Source organism: Erinaceus europaeus, chromosome 7 (assembly GCF_950295315.1).
Source record: "Erinaceus europaeus chromosome 7, mEriEur2.1, whole genome shotgun sequence".
NCBI classification, from domain to species: Eukaryota; Metazoa; Chordata; class Mammalia; order Eulipotyphla; family Erinaceidae; genus Erinaceus; species Erinaceus europaeus.
The window spans coordinates 71623721-71636867 of NC_080168.1; positions in this window are offsets into that span (position 1 = coordinate 71623721).

The following is a 13147-nucleotide window of genomic DNA, read 5'->3' on the forward strand; positions in this document are numbered from 1 at the left end:
GAGACTCTTATGCCTGAGGCTCCTAAGTCCCAGGTTCAATCCCCTGCACCATCATAAGCCAGAACTGAGCAGTGCTCTGATAAAAAAAAAAAAAAAAAAGGGGGAGAGCAGGAGACAAAGGAGTTCCCTGTTGTCTCTAGGGAGGGGAGGCTGTCCAGGACCTGTGGAAGCCCAAATAACTCTGTGTGTGTGTGTGTGTGTGTGTGTGTGTGTGTGTGTGTGTGTGTGTGTAGATGAGCCCTGGCTGGAGTCAGGGCCTCAGGCTAGACTGCCCTCCATGTTCCATGCCCCTGACTCCTCATCTTTGGGGGGACACTAGCTATGTCTTTGGGGAGGACACTTAAACAACTGACATCATGCCCCTCAAGGTCTGCTACATGCCGGTGACTTTCTAGGGGGTGAGGGCGCTGAGCCCAGGGCCTGCAGACTTGGGTTCTCCCTGACCTCCTCTTCTAGGAAGCTGGTGCCACTAAGTGAGTCACTTTGGTGTTGTTGGGCTTTGTCCTTGTTAAAGAAGCCTGTGCCCTGCCTGTCTCTAAAGCTGTTATTAGGGAGAACAGTCACAATGACTATAACAGCAGCTGCCACCATCACTATGACTTGCCAATTGCAGCCCTTTTTCCCCCTGAGAGGTGGGTGGAGCAGTGGTGGCCACCCTCAATTAAGGGGACAAACCCAAGGCTCTGGGTTTCTCCTGTCATCTGCCCCTGGGCGCCTGCTGGGATGGTGTCTGATGTGGGGGCAACATCTTTAAGCTGTGCTTAGAGACCTCACACCGCACACCTGTGTGGGCAGGTAGGGGAAGGCAGGTCGGGGCTCTGGTGAGCAGCTCCCAGGAGCAGGAGTCTGCGTGGCTCTTAGAAGGTTCTGGAAGAACTTCTGCTGCGCTTGTGGGTCAAGCTCTTAGCCCTGCCTGACCCAATACTTCATTCTCTCTTTGCACATGTGTGTCCTGGGGTGCTTTTCTCTGAGAGCACAACACATACCCAATTAAAAATGCTGGGGGACTACCCCTGAACCAAGCCCCCAAATATAGAAGTCCCTGCCCCTCCAAGACCCAGAGTTTGTGTGTTCACAATGCCATTTGCCTGTGATCTGGAAAAATTACACACAATAAGATATTTCAGGCGTGGAGCATAGGTGAAAGAGATTGACACACCCACATAATTATTACATACATTGTCATCATTGAACTTTTTATCTTTATTTTGTTGCCACCAGGGTTATTGCTGGGGATGCGTGCCTGCACAATGAATCACTGCTCTCCTCACCATTTTTCCTTTTTTTTTTCTTTCTAATTTTTTTCTTTTTTCATTTTTTAAAAAATATTTATTTATTTATTCCCTTTTGTTGTCCTTGTGTTGTTGTTATTATTGATGTTGTTGTTGTTGGGTAGGACAGAGAGAAATGGAGAGAGGAGGGGAAGACAGAGGGGGGAGAGAAAGACACCTGCAGATCTGCTTCACCGGCTATGAAGTGACTCCCCTGCAGGTGAGGAAGCTGGGGGCTCTAACCGGGATCCTATGCCAATCCTTGCGCTTTGCGCCACCTGCGCTTAACCCACTGCGCTACTGCCTGACTCCCTCGTTCTAATTTTTATTTGATAGGACAGAGAGAAATTGAGAGGGAGGGGAAGATAGAGAGGGAGAGAGAAAGACACCTCCAGACCTGCTTCCCCCACTGAAGGTGGAATACCAAGTCCTTGCGCATAGTTATGTGTACTCTCAACTAGGTACACCACTGCCTGGACTACACACACACACACACACACACACACACACACACACACACACAAACACACGGGGGGGGGGGGTGGAGATCACGGCACCAAAGCTTCCTTCAATGCTGTAGGGGCCAGGCTCAAACCTGGGTAACATACACGACAAAATAGCACACTATCCAAGTGCTTTCTTCTTGCCTGCACAAGGTTCTGTTTTATTATTGTTTCTCTTAATCTCTTAAAGTGCCTCATTTATAAATTAAGGTTCGACGCAGGTGTGTGTGTGTGTGTAGAAACAAAAGCATAGGGTCCAGCACAGCCTGTGGGTCCAGAAATCTACTGGGATACTTGGGGACAAGAAATGTGTCCCTTATGGATAAAATAGGGTCCACTTTCCCCTCTGGTCTCAGTTATGACAGTTCAATCAAAAGCCCATGTTTCTCAAGTGTTGCCTTTACTTAATGGCAGGCATTGGAGAATGATTTATGTAGAACATCAAATAAAAGGTATTTATTTTCGTCTTTCCCCCAGATCATTTTATTGGGGGGGAAAGAGTGGTTGACACATGGGTACAATCTCTCATCTCCCAATGATAGGTGTTTGAAAAACACTCTCATCCCCAAGGTAGGTCCATTTCTACCATCATGCATGAGGACCCCAAGGACCCCCCCAGCTCCCCCTTTGCCCTCCTTCTCCAGAGTCCTTTGCTTTGATGCAACATGTCCAGTCCAGATTTCACCCTGCGTTTTCTCTTTTTGTTCCTGTTTCTTGAGTTCCATCTGTAAGTGAGATCATGTAGCATTCATCTTTTTTTTCTCCTTCTGGCTTATCTCACTTCACTTGATTCCTTCTAGCTCCATCCGAGATGAGGCAAAGGAGATGACATCATCATTTCTGACAGCTGACTAGTATTCTGTTGTATATATAGACCACACTTATCTTAGCCACTCATATGATGTTGGGCATCTGGGTTGTTTCCAGATTTGGGGTATTACAAATTGTGCTGCTATGAACATAGATGTACATAGATCTCTTTGGATTGGTGTCTCTGTTTCCTTTAGACAAATCCCCAGAAGAGGAATTGCAGGGTCATAGAGTAGGCCCATTTCCAGCATTCTGAGAAATCTCCAGATTGTTTTCCTCAGAGGTTGGGCCAATTTGCCTTCCCATCAGCAGTGTATAAATGTTCCAAACAAAGTATATTTAATAGTTCTTACATATCTTATAGATGATCTGTAAGGCCAGTTTTTTTTTTTGAGAATTAATGTAATAATATAGAATAGCAATTCAATTATTTACTAAGTCAGAGTAAAACTCAGTCTAAAGGACTATTCAAATAAGCATGTATAGAACTAACGTGTGTAATTTGTAATGGTGCTTTTGCCAACTCATTAAAGCAAGGAAATATACCACGAGTAGAAGGAAAGGAGGAGGAAGAGGAGACGATGAAGGAAGAGGAGGAGAAGTGGTGGGTGCAGCTCAAGGAAGGCTCTATATATTTGTTGAATAAATGAGTTTTACATTGACAGCCACAAAAATGGAATCATCCATAGCTATGAAGCAGGAAATCTTTCTTGGTAGGTGGTATGCCTACAGAGGAAAGTCAGAAGAGCTTTTTCAAAACTTGCAAGGGGCCTGTGGTCAGATTTGAAGCTTATGACACTTGCATGTTTTAGATCAGGCATTACTATGGAAGAATGGTTATGGTTTTTTTCCCCCCAGGGTTATTGCTGGGGCTCGGTGCCCGCACTACAAATCCACTGCTGCTGGCAGTCATTTTTTTTTTCATTGTTGTTGTTGTTCTTATTGTTGGATAGGACAGAAAGAAATTGAGAGGGGGAGGGGAAGACAGACAGGGAGAAAGATAGACACCTGCAGACCTGCCTCACCGCTTGTGAGGTGACTCACTTGCAGGTTGAGAACCGAGACTTAAACTGGGATCCTTGCTCAAGTCCTTGTGCTTTGTACTGTGCGCTACCGCCTGCCCCTGCCCCCCATAATTATGCTTTTAAAAGAGGCTACTGGTGGTGTTGGTAGTGGGGGTGAGGTAGGGGGGGAGAAGACTTCCTATGAAAGTGACCAGAACATTCAGAGTAGGTAACATTCATTTCTAGAGTGGGAAGTCAGCCCAGGCTAATGGAACCGATGCCATCTTGTGCCCTCCTGTTGAAATGTTAAGAAACAGAATAACTGTCACCTGGTCAGTGTGCCTACTTTCCTATGCAGGTGACCCAGCTTTGAGCCTGGCCTCTGCTTCATTGGAGGAAGATTCAATGCTGTGATGTCTTTCACTCTGTGTCTGTCTAAAAGTCAGCCTGGGTTGGTGAAGACCTGGCAGCAAACAAACAAAATACCAACTGTTGTTTCATTAGGAAGGACTAGTTTCTAGCATTCTCAAGGACTGTGGAAAGATAATGTTTTCTTTTACTTCTCTCTATAGTAACCCAGACCATTCTGACTATAAGTCAATGAAGTATTCGAAAAGTAATCTATCACCAATCCTAGTTTTGATTCTGTCTCCTTTGCACCACCATTTTTGCTTTTTCAAAGCCCCTTTAATCAGGGGCTCTGGTGGGACATAATTGAGGCTAATAGCTAAGGTTATGCTGCTGGCTTTGCAAACCTAGGATGCCAGAGAAATGCTTTTATTTTATTTTGGCCTCTTTACATTTTTTTAACCCAGCACTAGCAAGGTCACTCTCATACATTTGGAATAAACACCCTTTTTTTTTTTAGAAAAATCATTGAGAAACAATATTTTAGGGAGATGATATGATAAAGTATGAAAGAGGGGTGATGCACACAGAAAAATTTCACCTTGTGGGCCGGGTGTAGCACATCTGGCAGAATGCAAACATTGCTAAGTGAGAGGACTGGGTTCTAGACTCCAGTCCCTACCTGCAGTGGGGAAGCTTCATGAGCAATGAATATGTGCTATGATGTCTCTCCTTTTCTTTGTCTGTCCCCCTCTATAACTCCCTTCTATCAAAACAAAAATGACCACTGGAAACTAGAGCTATACAGGCCTCAGGTCCCAGTGATAACCCTGGTGGCAAAGAAAAGGTCCCCACTGACCAACAAGCTCAGGTGCAGCATGGGAGAGGGGGAGATCTCACTTTGGCTGCTGTCTCTTGGGTCAAGGCCATTTACCATCAGAAGACTCACCAGTGGCCCTGTCCCACAGGGGCTACATTCTGTGAAGGAATGGCCTAAACTGATGCTGGAGTTGTCTGGGGCCTGGCCAAGAACATGGCTGCCAGCAGCCAAGGACATCAGCCCTGGGGGCCCAGCTCCCTCAAGTTGTGTGAATGAGACCTAGTCAGACCCAAGAGCTGCCAGGTGTACAGCAGAGGGATGGGAGAAGGGCCTCGGTGATCATGGCAGATTATGACATTCAAGATGTCACCCTGGCAAGTCACCATTTTTTTTTTCTGTTTTGTTATCATCATGGTTCACCACTCTGGGTCAACCACTTCCTTCCTTGATTGCTTCCCTCCTTCCTTCCCCCCTCTTCCTTCCTTCCTTGCTTGTTCCCTCCTTCCCTCCTCCCTTTCTTCCTTCTTTTCCTCCTTCCTTCCTCCCTTCTTTTCCTCTTTCTTTCCTCCCTTCCTTCCTCCCTCCCTCCCCTTCCTTCCTTCCTTCCTTCTTTCCTTCCTTCCTTCCTCTGCCCTTCCTTCCTTCCCTTCCTTCTGCCCTTCCTTCCTTTCCTTCCTTCTTCCTCCCTTCCCTTTTTCTTTCTAATAGTGACAGAGAGGCAGAAAGAGACAATGAGAGAGAGAGAGAGAAAGAGGGCATCACCCTGAAGCTTCCTTCAATGAGGTGGGGGCCAGGCTTAAACCCGGCTCACACACATGGCAGAGCAGTGTACTATCCAGGTGAGTTATTTCACCAGCCCTACTCTATTTCTGTTTAAAATTGAAGTATGACTGGCACCTCAAGACACACAGCCTGTGCTGAATGTACATATGGTAAAATGATCAGGCACCCCCAGCCACACCTTCACTGCCTTCTCCCAGAATAATGGAGATGGGTTTTGTTTGGTTTTGGGGTGAGCCTGCGAGCAGCAGTTGGGCCCTCTGTTTTTCCTGTCTCGAGTGTCCATTTTTGTAAGAAAGTGAACACCAAGAAAAACACTAATGGAGAAGGGGATTCTACCCAGCACAGCAGTATCTCCAAAAGCAAACAGAGCACCAGCAGCAGGTCAATCCCAGGGGCGTCCATGGCCTCCTCTGGCCCTGGCTGATGCCCCAAACAGATCCTCTCCCAGTGAGCTAGGTCACAGCTGCAAAACTCAGTCACAGCACAGCTGTGTCTTCCCCACTTCTACATTCACAGCTTTTGGAAGAGCTTTATTGAAATAGAATCTAGATACCACACAATTCATGCATCAAGCCCAGTATAGAAGTTTTGAAAACTGTGGAGTGTACTGCACCAAAGCAAAGAACTCTGGGGAGGAAGGGAAGGGAGGGGGTGAAGGGGAACTTTGGGCTCCTGGTGCATGATGGTAGGAAAGGACTTAAATTGGGGGTTAGAGTGTTCTGCAGAAGCCTATCATGAAGAGATGAGAAATTTTATCCATGTGTCAATAACACCCCCATTACCCCTCCAATACAATGATTAAAAAACAAATAAATATTATGATATTATCTTTTTAAATGGTGATAATATATTAAAATAAATATGTTAAATAGTATATATGTGAATAATTGTTTTAAACTTTTAAAAATGGTGGATATATATATATATCAGATAATATATATGTATATGATTGGTTATTTAAATTTTTTTGCCACCAGAGTCATCACTGGGGTTTGGGTGTCTGTAGCATGAATCCATTGCTCTTGGAGGACATTTTTTTCTTTTTTTCAGTAGGACAGAGATATTGAAAAAGGAGGATGATATAGTAAGGGAGAGAGAAAAACATCTGCAGACCTGCTTCACCACTTATGAAGCTTCCTCCTTTCAGGTGGGGAGTAGGGACTTGAACTCAGATCTTTTCATATAGTAATGTGTGCACTCAATGGTATGTGCCAACACCTGGCCCATTTTAAACTTTTATAATTGGTATTTATATATATTAACTAATATGTATATGTACATGAGTGGCTATTTTAAGCTTTAAAAATGGCAGTTGTATATGTTAAAATAAATATATTAAATAATCTGTATATGATTATTTTTAGCTTTTTTTTTTTTTAATCACTGGGCCTCAGTGCCTGCACTACAAATCCATTGCTCCTGGAGGCTATTTTTTCCCTTTTGTTGCCCTTGTTTATCATTGTTATTGTTATTATTGTTGTTATTAATGCTGTCACTGTTGTTGCATAGGACAGAGAGAAGCAGAGAGAGGAGGGGAAGATAAGAGAGCAGAAGAGAAAGATAGACAATTGTAGACCTGCTCCACCGCTTGTGACTCGAACCCCCTGCAGGGCTGTCAGAAGGAGAGAGTTGATATTAGAGTTTGACAGACACAGAATTTTCATTTTGGCAACTGGAAATGTTTTGGAAGTAGATGGTGGTGATTTGCTTACTGCCACTCACTCTGGGGACACTTGCCAGTTAAAACAATCAGTTGCACACATATACATCTGTTATGCAATACATATTCATCTTAATATATATGTCCACTATTTTAAAAAGTCTAAAGTATCCAGTCACCTGCAGGGGGGTTACTTCACAAGTGGTGGGCTCAAACCAGGATCCTTACTCTGGTCCTTGCACTTTGTACCATGTGCGCTTAACCAGCTACGTTACCACCCAGCTCCCTATTTTTAGCTTTTTAAAGTGGTGGTTACATGTTAAACATATATAAAATAATATATACACTATTTAAAACTTTTTAGAATTGTGGCAATATATTGATTATATATTAATGTATATGTGACTGGCTACTTTAGACTTTTTAAAATAGTGAACATATCTCCAAGAGCTGTTGATTTCCTTTTTGAAAAAATTGTACACATTGTGGTCTGGGAAGTGGCACAGTGGATAAAGTACTGGACTCTCAAGCATAAGGTTCTGAGTTGGATTCCCAGCAGCACGTGTATTAGAGTGATGTCTGGTTCTTTTCTCTTCCTATCTTTCTCATTAAAAAAATAAAATCTATTAAAGAAAAAGAATGATTGTAAGCATCTTTCTTTAGTTGAGGATGAGGAGAGAGAAGGAGAGACATTTGCAGCCCCATTCCACCACTTGTGAAGCTTCCCCCTAAAGGTAGGGACTGGAGGCTTGAACTCAGGTCTTGGCACACAGTAATGTGTGTGTTCTACCTAGTGAGCCACCACCAATCCCTAAAAATGGTAAACATCTTAATGGTATCTCCTCGTGGGTTTGATTTGCATTTCCCGTGACTGGTGATGTGGGTTGAATGTCTTTATGTGGACTGGTTGAACATCTGTATTCCAGTCCTTGGGTCATTTTAAAGTTGGCTGGCTCATCTTCTCTGAAGGTGTAGGAGTTCTTTCCACATATTCTATCTACTAACACTCACCAGAGATGTGACTTCCAGGTATAATTTCCCTTTTGGCAGGTCTCCACTTTCCAGATGCTTTCCTTTGACATAGTTTAAGTTTTCACCTACCAGCAGCTCAGTATGTTTCTTGATGGTTGAGTCACACCAGAGTAACTGTAAAAGGAAAGCAGGGTGATGTGTGGCCGTCTCTGAAATTTCTGGTGGAGTTTACACACTCCTCATTGGACAAGAATTTGGAAGAATCAATTCCCTGTCAGCATTAGGATATGGGACTTTTCTTTGTCCCAATCTACTTCTTGTCCTTCACTCTAAGGTTTTCCAAGCTAACTATATTGGGGTCCCACAATAAAGGGAGAAAAAAATTTAACTTTTTAAAGTGAAAAATTTAGAGGTGGGGAAATAGTTTACCTGGTAGAGTTCATTCCTTAACATGTGCCAAGTCTTGAGTTCAAGTCCATATACTACATGAGAGTACCATGGAAAACACTAGAGAAACTCTTTGGATGGTGGAACAGGACTGTGGTGTGTGGTGTCTTTCTCTCTTTCAACAACTTGGACAGCACCAAGGGAGTTCTGTGAACAAGAAAGCAGTGCTGTGGGGTGTCTCCTCTCTCAGCATGATGAATCCTACTGAGAGAGCTCCATGGATGGTAGAGCAGCACTCTACCATCTCTCTCTCCCTCTCTCCCTCTCCCTCTCCCTCTCCTCTTTCCCCTCTTCCTCCCCCTCCCCCCTCTCTTCTCTTTCTACCACTCTCTATAACTGAAAACAAGTAAAAATTTAGGCCAGTGGTATTGAACATTCCCGAGGTCCCAAGTTCACTCCCTGGCTCCACATAAAATAAAATTACAGTTTGAGCCCGCAGCTCCCCACCTGCAGGGGAGTTGCTTCACAGGTGGTGAAGCAGGTCTGCAGGTGTCTATCTTTCTCTCCCCCACTCTGCCTTCCCCTCCTCTCTCCATTTCTCTCTGTCCTATCCAACAACAACAACAATAGCTACAACAATAAAGCAACAAGGGCAACAAAAGGGAATGAATAAATAAATATTTAAAAAAAAAAAAAACTAAGGGGGTCGGGGGGTGGCACAGCTGATTAAGTGCATGTGGCATAAAGTGCAAGCACCCATATAAAGATCCCAGTTTGAACCCCCAGCTCCTCACCTGCAGGGGAGTTGCTTCACAGGCAGTTAAGCAGGTCTGCAGGTGTCTGTCTTTCTCTCCCCCTCTGTCTTCCCCTCCTCTCTCCTTTCTCTCTGTCCAATCCAACAACAATGACATCAATAACAACAACAATGGTAACCACAACAAAAATAAAAACAATAAGGACAACAAAAGGGAAAATAAATAAATACTAAAAAATAAAACCTATAAAAAATAAAATATAAATAATGATAATTTGAAAAGAAAGAAGTGGCCTTCATCCACCCCATTCTTCCTCTTCCTCATTGTACCTAGATTCCCAGATGTTGGCTTTTGTTTTAAGGTTTAATTTTTAATGATCTCACTATTTTTTTTGTTGTTTTGGTCCTCACCCTACTGCTCCTTCCCTGCTAGCATTTGATCCCCCAAATAAGTGTGTGCCCCACATTACCTTGCTTGAATTCTCACTGGGAGCAACTTTAATAAGGTTTCTTCTGATGGCTGACATGATGACCATGCAGCATTTCTACCCCGTGGAACAGTCTCTGTGGCACAGCCTCACATTGATCTGAAGTCTCTTCACAATGTCACAGGCCAAGGCCAAGACTGATGTATTCTCACCACAGAAAATAAACCACTGTGAATAATCTGCTTCACTGGGTCATAAAGCCAACTGGCCAGAGGCAGACAGACAGCCCAGGCCTTGGCATGCCTTATCATGCAATTCTGCCCTGCCTGAGTTATTAAAGTAATTAGACCCTGGGCAGGCTGTCAGTAGAGAGAACCACATCCTCCTATCTGGGCTGCCATCAGAATTTACTTCATCCTGAAGTCATGGGGTGGGGGTGGGGGTGGGGGTGGGGATGGGCAAGGCAGGATGGAAGGGAGTAGGCAGGGTTGGTGGCTGGTTCTGACAACTCTGTAGCACTCTTTCTCTTCCTTCTTCTCTTCCTCCTTTTTTTCTCCTCCTCTTCTTCCTTCTCTTAGTTTTCATCACCAGGATTTTTTTCTGGGGCTCAGTGCCTTCATAGTTCCACCATTTCTACTGGCCATCTTGTTTTTGACAGGAAAGAGAGAAAGAGAGAGAGAGAGCTGCAGTACTTTCCTTTTAAGCTCTTCTTTATCAACTCTCCTGCCCTTCTTCATTCCACATGCTGATCCCTGGACTACCTCATTCACCTTACAACACCATCAGCTGGCTGTATTCTGTCTCTTCTCAAGTCTATGCCCTCCATTTTGTCTATGCATGTGGACATCCCAAACTCAGAAGCCAGGGCCAAATTCACCATCTTCCTCCCTAGACCTTTCCCTTGTCCATCCAGCATGCTACAAGTCATTCACCAAGTTTCCACAACCTGAATCACACTCCCATTATCTCCATATCTAATTGCTCACTGGGTTGCTTCCCAATTGCACTCAAATGAATGCACACACTCTCCCACATTGCTGCTCCACTCCCCTCACTCAGGGGTTCATTCTCTCTCCCAGAATATTACAGCAGCCTTCTCCATTGACCTCCTGAGCTCTGAGCCTCACCCACCTTCCTTTATCTTCAGAACCACTCCACAGAGAGCCCCTGACAATGCAGATCCCATCATTTCCCCACCTGGTTCAGAATTCTCCAGCCCCCCTCAAGGGGAACAGGACTAGAAAAACTCCTCAACCCAGTACATGTCTTGTGGGATGTGGCTTTGTCTTGGTATTCTGCCTCCAGAAACAGTGCTCACAGTTCTGTTTAAGTCAAATGTCAAGAGAATTCTGGTTAGCTCTTATGTGTAATAAAGGTTATGATTTACAACATGTATGGGCTGTGTCTCTCTATGAGATTGCTAGAGGCATGGTTACTGGTGGTCCAGGGTTGCACTGTGGGCTCTAATCTCTAATTGTGTGACAGAGTGTGATCCATGAGAGTCCTTGAGGCAGCCAGACTAGGGGACTCTTCCCTCACATCCCAGAGTTCTGGCTGGAAAACCCGATGCTTCCACCACCTCTATTTCTACAGGCAGCTTGTCAGAGTCCACCAACACCACCTCAAGCTATAGCCTTGGGGTCGTTGTCCTCTGTAGGTAGTAACACTTGTGTTAAATCAGTAATTCTATTTTTGCAGGTAATTCTAAAATTTTATCTGAGGAGTTTTTGAAATCTTGGTTTAGTAATATTAATTACTTGTCAGAAAGAGAGAAGGAGAGAGAGAGAGAGAACCTGAGCATGGCTCTGGTATATGTGATGCTAGGGATGGAACTCAAGACTTCGTGTCTAAGAGGCTATTATTTTACTAACTGTGCCACCTCCCGGGATGCTATTTTGAAGAACTGTCTATGAATTGAAGAGCATGAACTTTTTAGCTGTCTAAGAAGTTTCTCTCTGCTTGCACTTATGCAACATATGTGATAGTGTTTAGGGTTAGGGGTGGGGGAATTAAATGGTTCATTTGCTAGCTTGGATGGTGGTGATCTACTGCTATCCCTAGCACTGCAAACGGTATCATCTGTTTTCCATCTACACCATGCCTCAGCCTCGCGTGAGCTTAAGGATGGTGGTGATCTACTGCTATCCCTAGCACTGCAAATGGTATCATCTGTTTTCCATCTACACCATGCCTCAGCCTCGCGTGAGCTTAATGTGCAGCTTGGCGATACGAGAATCCGGCATGAAGCCCAGCCAGTCTATCTTGGCGTTACTCTCGATCGTACTCTGTCATTTCACGAACATCTCATAAAAACTGTAGCAAAGGTGGGCGCGAGGAATAACATCATTGCTAGACTGGCTAGCTCCTCATGGGGCGCGAGCACTTCCACACTACGATCATCATCTCTGGCATTATGCTATTCCACTGCAGAATACTGTGCCCCAGTATGGTTCCGTAGCCCCCATGTCCACTCGGTCAATTCCAAATTATATTCCTCCATGAGGATAATTTCTGGAACCATCCGTTCCACCCCAGTTCCATGGCTGCCAGTTCTTAGCAACATCGCCCCGCCAGATATTCGTCGGGATGCGGCATCATCTAAGTTCATTTCCCACGTCTATGCTCGACCGGACCTGCCAATATACGCGGATATCTTCACCCACCCTGTTCAGCGCTTGACGTCTCGTCACCCAATCTGGTCCCCTACGCCTACACTGAACTTCTCTGTTCCAGACTCTTGGAAACAGAGTTGGCAGTCAGCTGAGGTAAAGAACAAACACCTCATCACAGACCCCTGCAAGTGTCAACCCGGCTTTGACCTAGCACGTTATGATTGGGCCCTCCTCAATCGCTATCGAACAGGCCATGGCCGGTGCGCCGCTATGTTCCACCGCTGGGGAGCCAGAGACGACCCGAACTGCCCCTGCGACTACAGACAGACTATGACCCACATAGTCAACGACTGCCACCTCTCCAGATTCAAAGGAGGTCTCGAAACTTTACATCAGGCTCAACCTGACGCTGTTGACTACGGAAGAAGGGCAAACGCTAGAAGAAGAAGAAGAATCTACTGCTATTTGGAGGTTTAGTGTGCTGACATGGAAATTTGTGTGGTCATAATATGACAAAGAATAGAGCCAGTGGTGAAATATCTCATTTAGACAGTGTTCTGCTTTGCCATTTAAGCGAACCAGGTTCAAGCCCAGCCCCTACCACACTGGAGGAATTTTTGTGGCCTGTGTGCGATAGTCTCTCTCCCTTCTCGCTCTCTCCCTCTCTCTCTCTCTTTCTCTTCCCCCCTTCCTCCCTCCCACTTTGTCTCTGAGTCATCACAGAGCAGTGAAGCTCCAGTGATTACGAAAAGGAAAAAACAGACAAATAAAATGAGATAAAGAATAGACCCAGAC